Source organism: Crocodylus porosus, unplaced genomic scaffold (genome assembly GCF_001723895.1).
Source record: "Crocodylus porosus isolate Cpor-Errol unplaced genomic scaffold, CroPor_comp1, whole genome shotgun sequence".
Classification (NCBI taxonomy): domain Eukaryota; kingdom Metazoa; phylum Chordata; order Crocodylia; family Crocodylidae; genus Crocodylus; species Crocodylus porosus.
This window is the reverse complement of record NW_017728947.1, coordinates 1,733,416-1,741,698: the sequence shown is the minus strand read 5'-3', so window position 1 is coordinate 1,741,698 and position 8,283 is coordinate 1,733,416. Positions and strand designations below refer to the sequence as shown.

At 43.2% G+C, this 8,283-nt stretch overlaps 1 protein-coding gene across 5 annotated transcripts in view; it reads right to left on the bottom strand.

Moving 5' to 3' along the window:
- LOC109320799 (AP-2 complex subunit alpha-2) overlaps positions 1-8,283 on the bottom strand; it is a 621,923-nt gene that overhangs the window by 581,769 nt on the left and 31,871 nt on the right. The window lies entirely within an intron of this gene.

The window sequence follows — 8,283 nt, the reverse complement described above, 5'->3', positions numbered from 1 at the left end:
TTTTGGGTGCTGAAACAGCAGGCTCCGAAACATTTTTCGGAAACATCCCAGAGAATTTTGGCATTTGAGCCGGGCCTGCAGGAAAACAAACTAAGAGGGAGGGAAGAGGGGGAGGACTGCTCCGATAATCGACATCTAGCTGCCAGTTAGTTCCCCGGCTCTGATCACTTCCCCCAGCTCTTCTGGGGGAGGGAAAGCACAGGCCCCCCCGATATGCACGCAGGGTTTCAGCAAGCTGCTGCTGCAGGCTGGGGTCAGCAGCAGCCGCTTGACAGCCTGTGCTGAGTGCCAGGAAGACTGCAGTACTGCCACTGGCCCCACCGTGCAGCAGCTGCCTGCTGAAACCCAGTGCATACATCTATCAAGGGGCCTGCACCCCACAGGAACAGCTGGGAAACTGAATCAGGATCTGGGGAATCCCTGCTGTGCGACCTGGCTCCACAGGGGTCTCTGGTGCTGGGGTCTCCTATTTTGCCTTGTGAAGCCCCATGTTGCCAGGGCAGCATGAGGCAGGTAATGGCAGCAAGAAGACACCCGGTGCAGATCTCTGCTCCCTGTGGAGCAGTTGCACAGCGGGGATCAGCCCCGTGAACACCGTGACAAGGATCATAAATCCACGCAGGGGTCTCCTCCCCTGCACAGAGGGCACCAGCCTTCCCCCTCCCCCAGATGAGCCACCCACGGCCTTGTTCTGCTCCCCGCTGGAACCCTGCAGCCCCCAGCCCCACCTGGCTGAGTAGGGCAGTGCAAAGCTTTACTTGTAGCCCGTTCAAAACAGATTTGGCCAAAATGAAAAACGCTGTCCTCCAAAACTGAATTGAAACACAGCCGTTTTGCACAGCGCTACTCAGCACCTCCAGAAGATCTGGAAGAACGAGAACTGAGAAGGAAGCAGGGCAAGTTCTAGTCACAACAGCTCCACATTTTTATATTGTAGCTTTTAGTAGGCTTGTGTTACGTTTCTACCTCTCCTCCAGTCTAATACAGCTTTTTCTTCACCTAATGACAGTGATCCAGAGGCTCTTGCAGTAGATAGGCTTGCCTCAAACACTGACTTGTATCTGAATTTTAAAAAGGTCCATTGCGAAGGACTGACCTCAAAAAAAGGCAGTTAGCTGTGTTAGTCTGAAGTCAGAAGGTAAGACAGATACGCATCTGATGAAGTGAATGATCTTGAATTCACAAAAGCTTGTGCTCTGTATCTTTAATCTATAAGAAAAAAGGTACACATCTACCTTGACTTCTGATTTTTCAAAAAGCTCAAGAACCTGGAAAGGGAAGTACTGGGCAACTAGAAATGTCAGGTAGAACTAGGAAAAGTTAACTAGCTGATAGCTAAGAGAAGCCTATTCCAAGATTCAAATAGGAGTTTTTTGCCCAACCGTTAGGTATCATATGGAAAAAAATTTTCCAACTGTCCTACATTTGGAAAGACTCTTAAGGAGAACAAAAGCATAGTGGGGTAGGGAATGGGGATACAGAACAAACCTTGGCTAGTCAATGAAATTAAAAAAAAGCAAATGGATGCCAAGGATGGAGCACAAATTAAGAAAATTATGTTATGTTGTAATATGTTCACCCAAATTTGGGTTAAGGAATACCAAAAAAAGTAATTGGTAATGGGGACAGCAGCTGCTGCTTGACATCGGCACCTGAATGGCATTTAACTTTAACTAGTCACAGTAGTTCAGTTATTTTCAGATTCCAAAGCAATATCCACTAAACCAGTACTCCCCCTTAATTAGGGAGCAAAACACCCATTTTTAGAATTATGATCCAGAACACTAGCCAAAAAAGAAAAGAATCCATGAAGAGTCATTATAGCATAAGAATATAGATCAGGGCAAGCTGAATGCAGTTTTAATAGAGTTTAGCACAAGCAAAAGTCAATTTTTAGAAAGTTATTCTGGTATTCCCCCCAACTCCCAAGAGCTGAACAGAAATAAGAGCAATGGAAGCAGCAACAGCACAGCACAGCACACACCCTAATACTATGTTAACAAAAGGGGAAGAGCCACTTGTAAAAGAATATTTTTGTACTTGGCTCTATACCACCACCACCCATGAACTAATAAAGTCACGTAGAACTAAATGGCTAAAAATAGCATTTAAAAAAAAAAAAAAAAAAAACCACTCGAAACTCAACTTCTGCCAATATATTCACTTACTTAAAAGTCAATACTGGTATGCTGGTGCTACTGCTAGCATATTTCTGCTGTACTCAGGGCTCAGAATAGGTGATCTTTAAGATGCCAAGACTACTTAGCCTACTTTAAAGCACCACCATTACCAACAACATTGAACATGATTTAGAAGACTGGATTCACCCGTACCATAATAAATACTCTTTGGCACAAATCTGGGAAGAGACGAGACATACTAGCACAGGGATGGGCAAAATATGGCCCGTGGGCCATATTCAGCCCACAGAGGGACTCCGCCTGCCCAGAGTGGGTTCCACAGTCCCACCTGACCCAGGCACCATCCAGCCCGTGGCATCCACCGCCCCCAGGCACACAGCAGAGCTGGGGTGACCCTGCAGCTGGACTCCATTTGTAGGCAGTTCAGACAGTGGCAGCAGCTGCCAGTTGCTGCCACCACCAGACCCATCCCCATGGAGACTGGTGGGGACCTGCGTGCAGTCCTGGCCCTGGCCCACACCTGCTCTGGACCAATCTGCCCACAATAAGCAGAGGCAGCAGCCAAACAGAAGCTGCTACTGGACACAGGGGGAAAAGCAGCCACCTCCCCCTCACTGCTGCCAAGCTCTTCTTGCCATAGCTGCCCAGAGCCCACATTTGGGCTGCCCCGTGGCTCCTCTCCACCATCACCACTGGTACCAGAGCCAACTCCAGGCCATCCAGCAAAGCAGTGGGGAGGGGCTGTAGGGCAGCCCAGGTGCAGGCGCTGGGCAGCTGTGGCAAGGGGTAGCCACTTTTCACCTGCACCCAGTAGCTTTTGCCCAGCTGCTGCCACTGCTCATTATGGGCAGGCTGGTCTGGAACAAGCACAGGACAGACCAGGCTTGGGCCTGTGCACATGGGTCCCAGACGGTCTGAAGCCGGTCTGCTGTGGCTGGGGCAAGTCCAAAGTGTGCACAGGATAAGCCAATGCCAGGGCTGTGCACTCAACTCGATGACAACAAGGGAGTGCAGGCTCCAGGCTGTTGCCGATGGGGCTGCTGCCCAGCCCATGACAGCTCCCCAAAACTGCCTATGTGGCCTGCGGGCCCAAATAACTGCCCACCCCTGTACCAGCATCAGCATTAAAAGTCCTAGCTAGTTCACAGTGTATAACCTTATGACAGCAAGGTCACTCAAACTACTCTTATAATACATTAGTGAAACCTTTCTTCATTTCATCAAATGCTGCAGAGTAAGGTTACAAGGTAGAGCTGCTCTAGTGAAAAGACGCAGAGAGATACAGAAGCTGCTCAAAGATGTTAAAGCTCAGTTAAATCCATAAGTTACGTTTAAAACAACTCCAGTGGTCAGCACAATACAGATTATTTTCCGTGTTTATTATCTGTTATCATTTACAGTAATTACTGCTGTCTGTTCTAAAAGCCACCTGCAGCACTTCCCTAGATACTGGTAATTAATAGACTTTCTTTGCACAAACAAAGAGTCTGCTTGTTTTTCAATATATTGTGTGAACAAGAGGATTAACATCTAGAGACTGCCTAAGAGTAAACAATTTTGCTGACTCTGGCAATTTAAAAAAAGAGTGACTATAGCAGTTCTGGCCTCTGACTTGTGACTGCATTGTCTGTAGTTCTGTACTACATGTTTGGTCTAGGATCCCTGCGGATTTTAAATGATGCCTATGGCATATGGAAGCACTATGCAGAGGTTGGCCCTCAAAAAAAAAAAAACAGCCCCCCCCCACCCCACAGTACAGATTCCGATCGTTCAGAAATTACATTTCTTAGAGGGTTTACCATGCAGCCTTTTATTAAAAAATAATGTCCCCAACATGACCTGCAAAATAACTAGTCTAGATCACTTGCTATAACTATTACAGCTTTGTACTCAGAAATCAAGCTCATCTTTTCTCAGGCAAGTAAGGCTAAATTTAATGTGATGATATTCTTAAAAAAAAAAAAAAGAGTAAAAATAAAATAAAAAAACCAAAGCTGTAGCCTACAAGAAAGTGGGCTCCAAGCCTATGTGATTTTGGTCAAAAGAATGACTGCTCACCTCTGGAAATGTATATAGGAGGAGAGAGAGCAAACATTCAGATTGCAGATGTCTAAAAATAATTTAGACTGCAGGCTGCTCTCGGGCAAAGTTTCAGATCTGCAACCTACCCAACCAAAAAAAAAGCTAGTCTGCCTCCCAGCTACTCAACTCCAGCTCAATGCCTTCTGTTTCAGGAAGGAATGACAGTCAGCTGAGTAAAACAGCCATCTGTTAAAAGCTGTTGCCTGACAGCAAAATATTTTTTTTAATAAAACTTAACAGTGGAAGATCAACTGATACATAATGTCAGATTTTAGCCCTAGGAGAGGAGTCCCCACCCCCTCCCCCAAAATAAGCTTCCATTAGCCAAGATGGACTTAAAATAAGAATACCATAGTAGAGAAGCCTCATATTCTCAGAGATAAAGCAGCAAAGTAGTCTGATGAGGTGATATTGAAAATAAACCCAAACCAAAAAACAGGCATTCCCCTCGTTTTACTTTGTTTTACCCAGTCTGGGATTTACCTCTCAGTCCAGGCTGATAAGTGAATGTTGAATGAGGTACTGAAGTCAGAATAAAAGGTTCAAGTACAGGTTATGCCTTCAGAAAGAAACAGAAGTGAAAGACATTTGGACTCTGCTTAGATCTCAGTGTTAGGAACTATTCAACTGTTAGAGCTGAAGAAGACAAACCAATAATGGTTAACCTGTACAGACCAGAAGACAGGTTTCCACATGCTGAAGTGTTTAAGTCTCCAAACACCTATATTGTTTGCAGATGGGATTGTTCCACTAGCATTTAAAAAGCTGAACCCCTCCAAGCCAAGCCTTAGATATACAGATTTATCAGCTTCTCCCAATGTTTTAATGAAAGGACAGTTCTATTCCATAAATTTTCCTTTTTCTACTACCAGATTACTGAACAGCGTTGACACATGTAAAGCAATTACACCAAATTCCCAATAACTTGGCAGCAGACAATATGAAGTTCCCTCCCTTCCTTAAAGCTTGTATTATTACTTAATAATTTTTAGACACAAGTAGGTCCTCAAAATAACTGATATTCTATTTTTGAGGCACCTTAAAGTTCATATTTACTGATTCTTAAAGACTTTGGGAATGGATGCTGTATAAGCTTATCAGACTAGTCTACCCCTTCAAAACAGAAGGCTTCCATCCCCTACACTTGATTATTTTAAGGAACCTTAACATTGACATCCTAGTTCATTGAAGACTGTGTTAAGTGTTGTCAGAGGCATAAAGTACTCTGATAAACAAGAGGAGCATTAGAGTGCAAACTACAGCCTGTGCTGATAAGCATTACTTAACATGGGGTTTCTTTCTTTAGTCCCTAGGCTTTGAAGATAATGGAGTACACTGTACATGTTGTACATTGGAGGGTAACAGACCTGAGAAACATCCTCCAAGAACTGGATGTCAGAGTGAACAGAACTGAAGAGGTCAGCAGCCTACAGCTTGCTGAGACATTTAATTCGGCCTAGAGGTGGGGAGGGGGACAGAAGTGGGAGGGTACTCTGTGGTGTTTCAGTGGCAGGGGGCTTTGTCCATGCGCTGCAAGGGAGCAAGGGAAGCAGCAGCAATGGTACTGCAAGGGGTAGCAGTACCAGGTCCATGGGTCCAGGGGCAGTTGAATAAACTGTACTGGAAGCAACTGGAGCCCAGAGCTAAGTACTTCTAAAAGCGGTCCTTTACTGCAAAACGTTGCCAACTCCTTATAGAGCATATAAAAATCTAGGCAAGAATATTGTTTTCTAGATCCTTTCTGACATTTGATAGCTGGCTGGAGATTACCTGTGACACTGGACAAGCTATTATTCAGTCATACAAGAGGTGTCCTAAAAAAGAAACAGGTTTTTACCTAGGCTTTCCTAGCAAGGAAGCCACTTTTACTTCTAAAAAGTGGATGGCAGGTTGGCACAAAAGACTACAATTGCTAGTTGTTAGGGAATTATTTCGGAATGCTGCAGAGCTAGGTTCAGTTCACTGCTCCATCTCTAGACCATGAAACTTGGCCAAATATCAAGGAATTTACATCAACTACCCTACCTTACAAGACTATTTGTTGTGGGGCTCAATATCAGAATGTCAGCACACCCCTATTTGGGGTTGAAGTGTGTGGTCTTCAGCCATAGGGAGCTATCCTTGGAACCTGCAGAGAAATTGTTGTGTGTGTAGCCTAGTTAAATTTAGCATGTATGGGGAGATGTCTGTGGTCACCAAAAGGAAAGGAAGAAATGGAAAAAACAAAAACAAACCACCACCCTTCCTTCCAAAACACTTACCTCGTGACATTTACATAATTTTTCCTTTTAAAGTTAAAGGCTACAAATACTCCTACATAATACTAGAGTCAGCGATATTTTCAGATGGATATCTATGGTATTAGATTAATCACTATTGTGAAGGCTGCACATTGACAAAGTCCATGGTTGACACAAGTTTGTACCCTTCAACTGGGGCACTGTTCAACTACAAGGAAGCCCATTGCAACCCGATACTGGGAACATGGAAGCCATCAATTAAGACCTTCATTTTCTTGTGTGTGTTTACTCCATCTCAGGAAAGTCAATTATGGTTTTCTGGTAAAGCCTGAAGAGTAGTACTAAGAGACAAATAGAAACAAGTGTGTGCGTGTGGTGGTGGGGTGGAAAGAGGGCAACGGGACTTACTATACAACTGAATACTTCAGGCTCTCTCTCAAGGTCTTGCTATCACCAGCATGACGCAAAGGTTTTGGTACTAATATTTTAAAACAACTAATGGATCAAGCCTCACCTATACTTGACATTCTCATGCTCTTCTGGGAGCAGACGGCTCACACAATTTATGGAAAAAACATAAAAGCCTAGGGGAAATGAGAATTCAAACATGGAATAAGCTTCTACAAGTGAATTTTAAAAACATCTCTCTACAATAATTCAGTAGCACCTTCCACTTAAGAGAAAGGCTTTCCATCAGAAGAGTGAAAGGCACAAGTGTGACATCACTTCCTACCCAGAAATCCCCCAAACCTCCCAATCAGTTTTATCCACAAGTACTAGATACACCATCAAGTCCAGTGAAGAACATTATTGCTTTCACTTTTTTATATATAAAATGCTTGAACACTTTATAAGAGCCCAGATCTGTAATGAATTCCTTCCTTTACATAATCCTGACCCAAGTAGTTTTTTGGATTAATTTCAGATTTATGAAAGATGGTGGTACTTTTAGCTCTGAAAACTACCACTAATATAATAATCTCATAGAATATAGACTTGGATCTACAGCAACTCCTCCTCTCCAGTTTTTCAGTTATAAAACACTACACGATTCAGCTCATTATTCAAAATGGATTCTTTTGTAAAGGAGGTAGCCAGATACACAAATCAGAACATAAGATTTTTGTAGTCCAAGGGCTTATATCTGCTTTTATCCTTTTTCAGGTAACTTCTAACAGCCATATGATCTAAAGTCCTGTTTGCTCTGCTCTATCGCTCTATCTGTAAGACCTGGATGCAGACTTAGATATCATGTGCAGTGGGTAGGGCATTAGGAAAGTGTGCCCTCCTAAAATACAAGGCATTTCACTTCAAGTAATATATATTTTTTTGTTAATTGTAAAAAAAAAAAAAGCCTTTAAAATTTACACCTCTAAGTTGAGTTCACTTCACTGGCTCAGATCCAATTTATCCCAGTGAGCCAATTTTTTTCATTAAAAAAAGACTTTCAAGTTTGCCAGCTTCAAGTCAGGATAACATCCATGTTGACAGCTCAGGGGAAGTGGATACAGTTAAGTTTGAAGGAGGTAGAGCTTACAGTTACAGAGCTAAGCAAGTTTTATAAGCAATCTATCATTCATTACCAGAAAGACTCTACTACTCTGCCCTACTCTGAAGAGACAGTGCACTAACAGTTAATGTATTGTAACATGACCGTTCCGGTAGGTGCTTGTACACATCATAGGGTTTAATCCTCATTAAATTAAATAGGCTTATAACCTTTAAAAGTGTGTTTCTTTTGGAGCATCACATTAGTGTTTGCACATAGTAGGTTTTCAGAATAATTCAGCCCGGTCCCTGGCCAGCTCTGCAGGAGAACA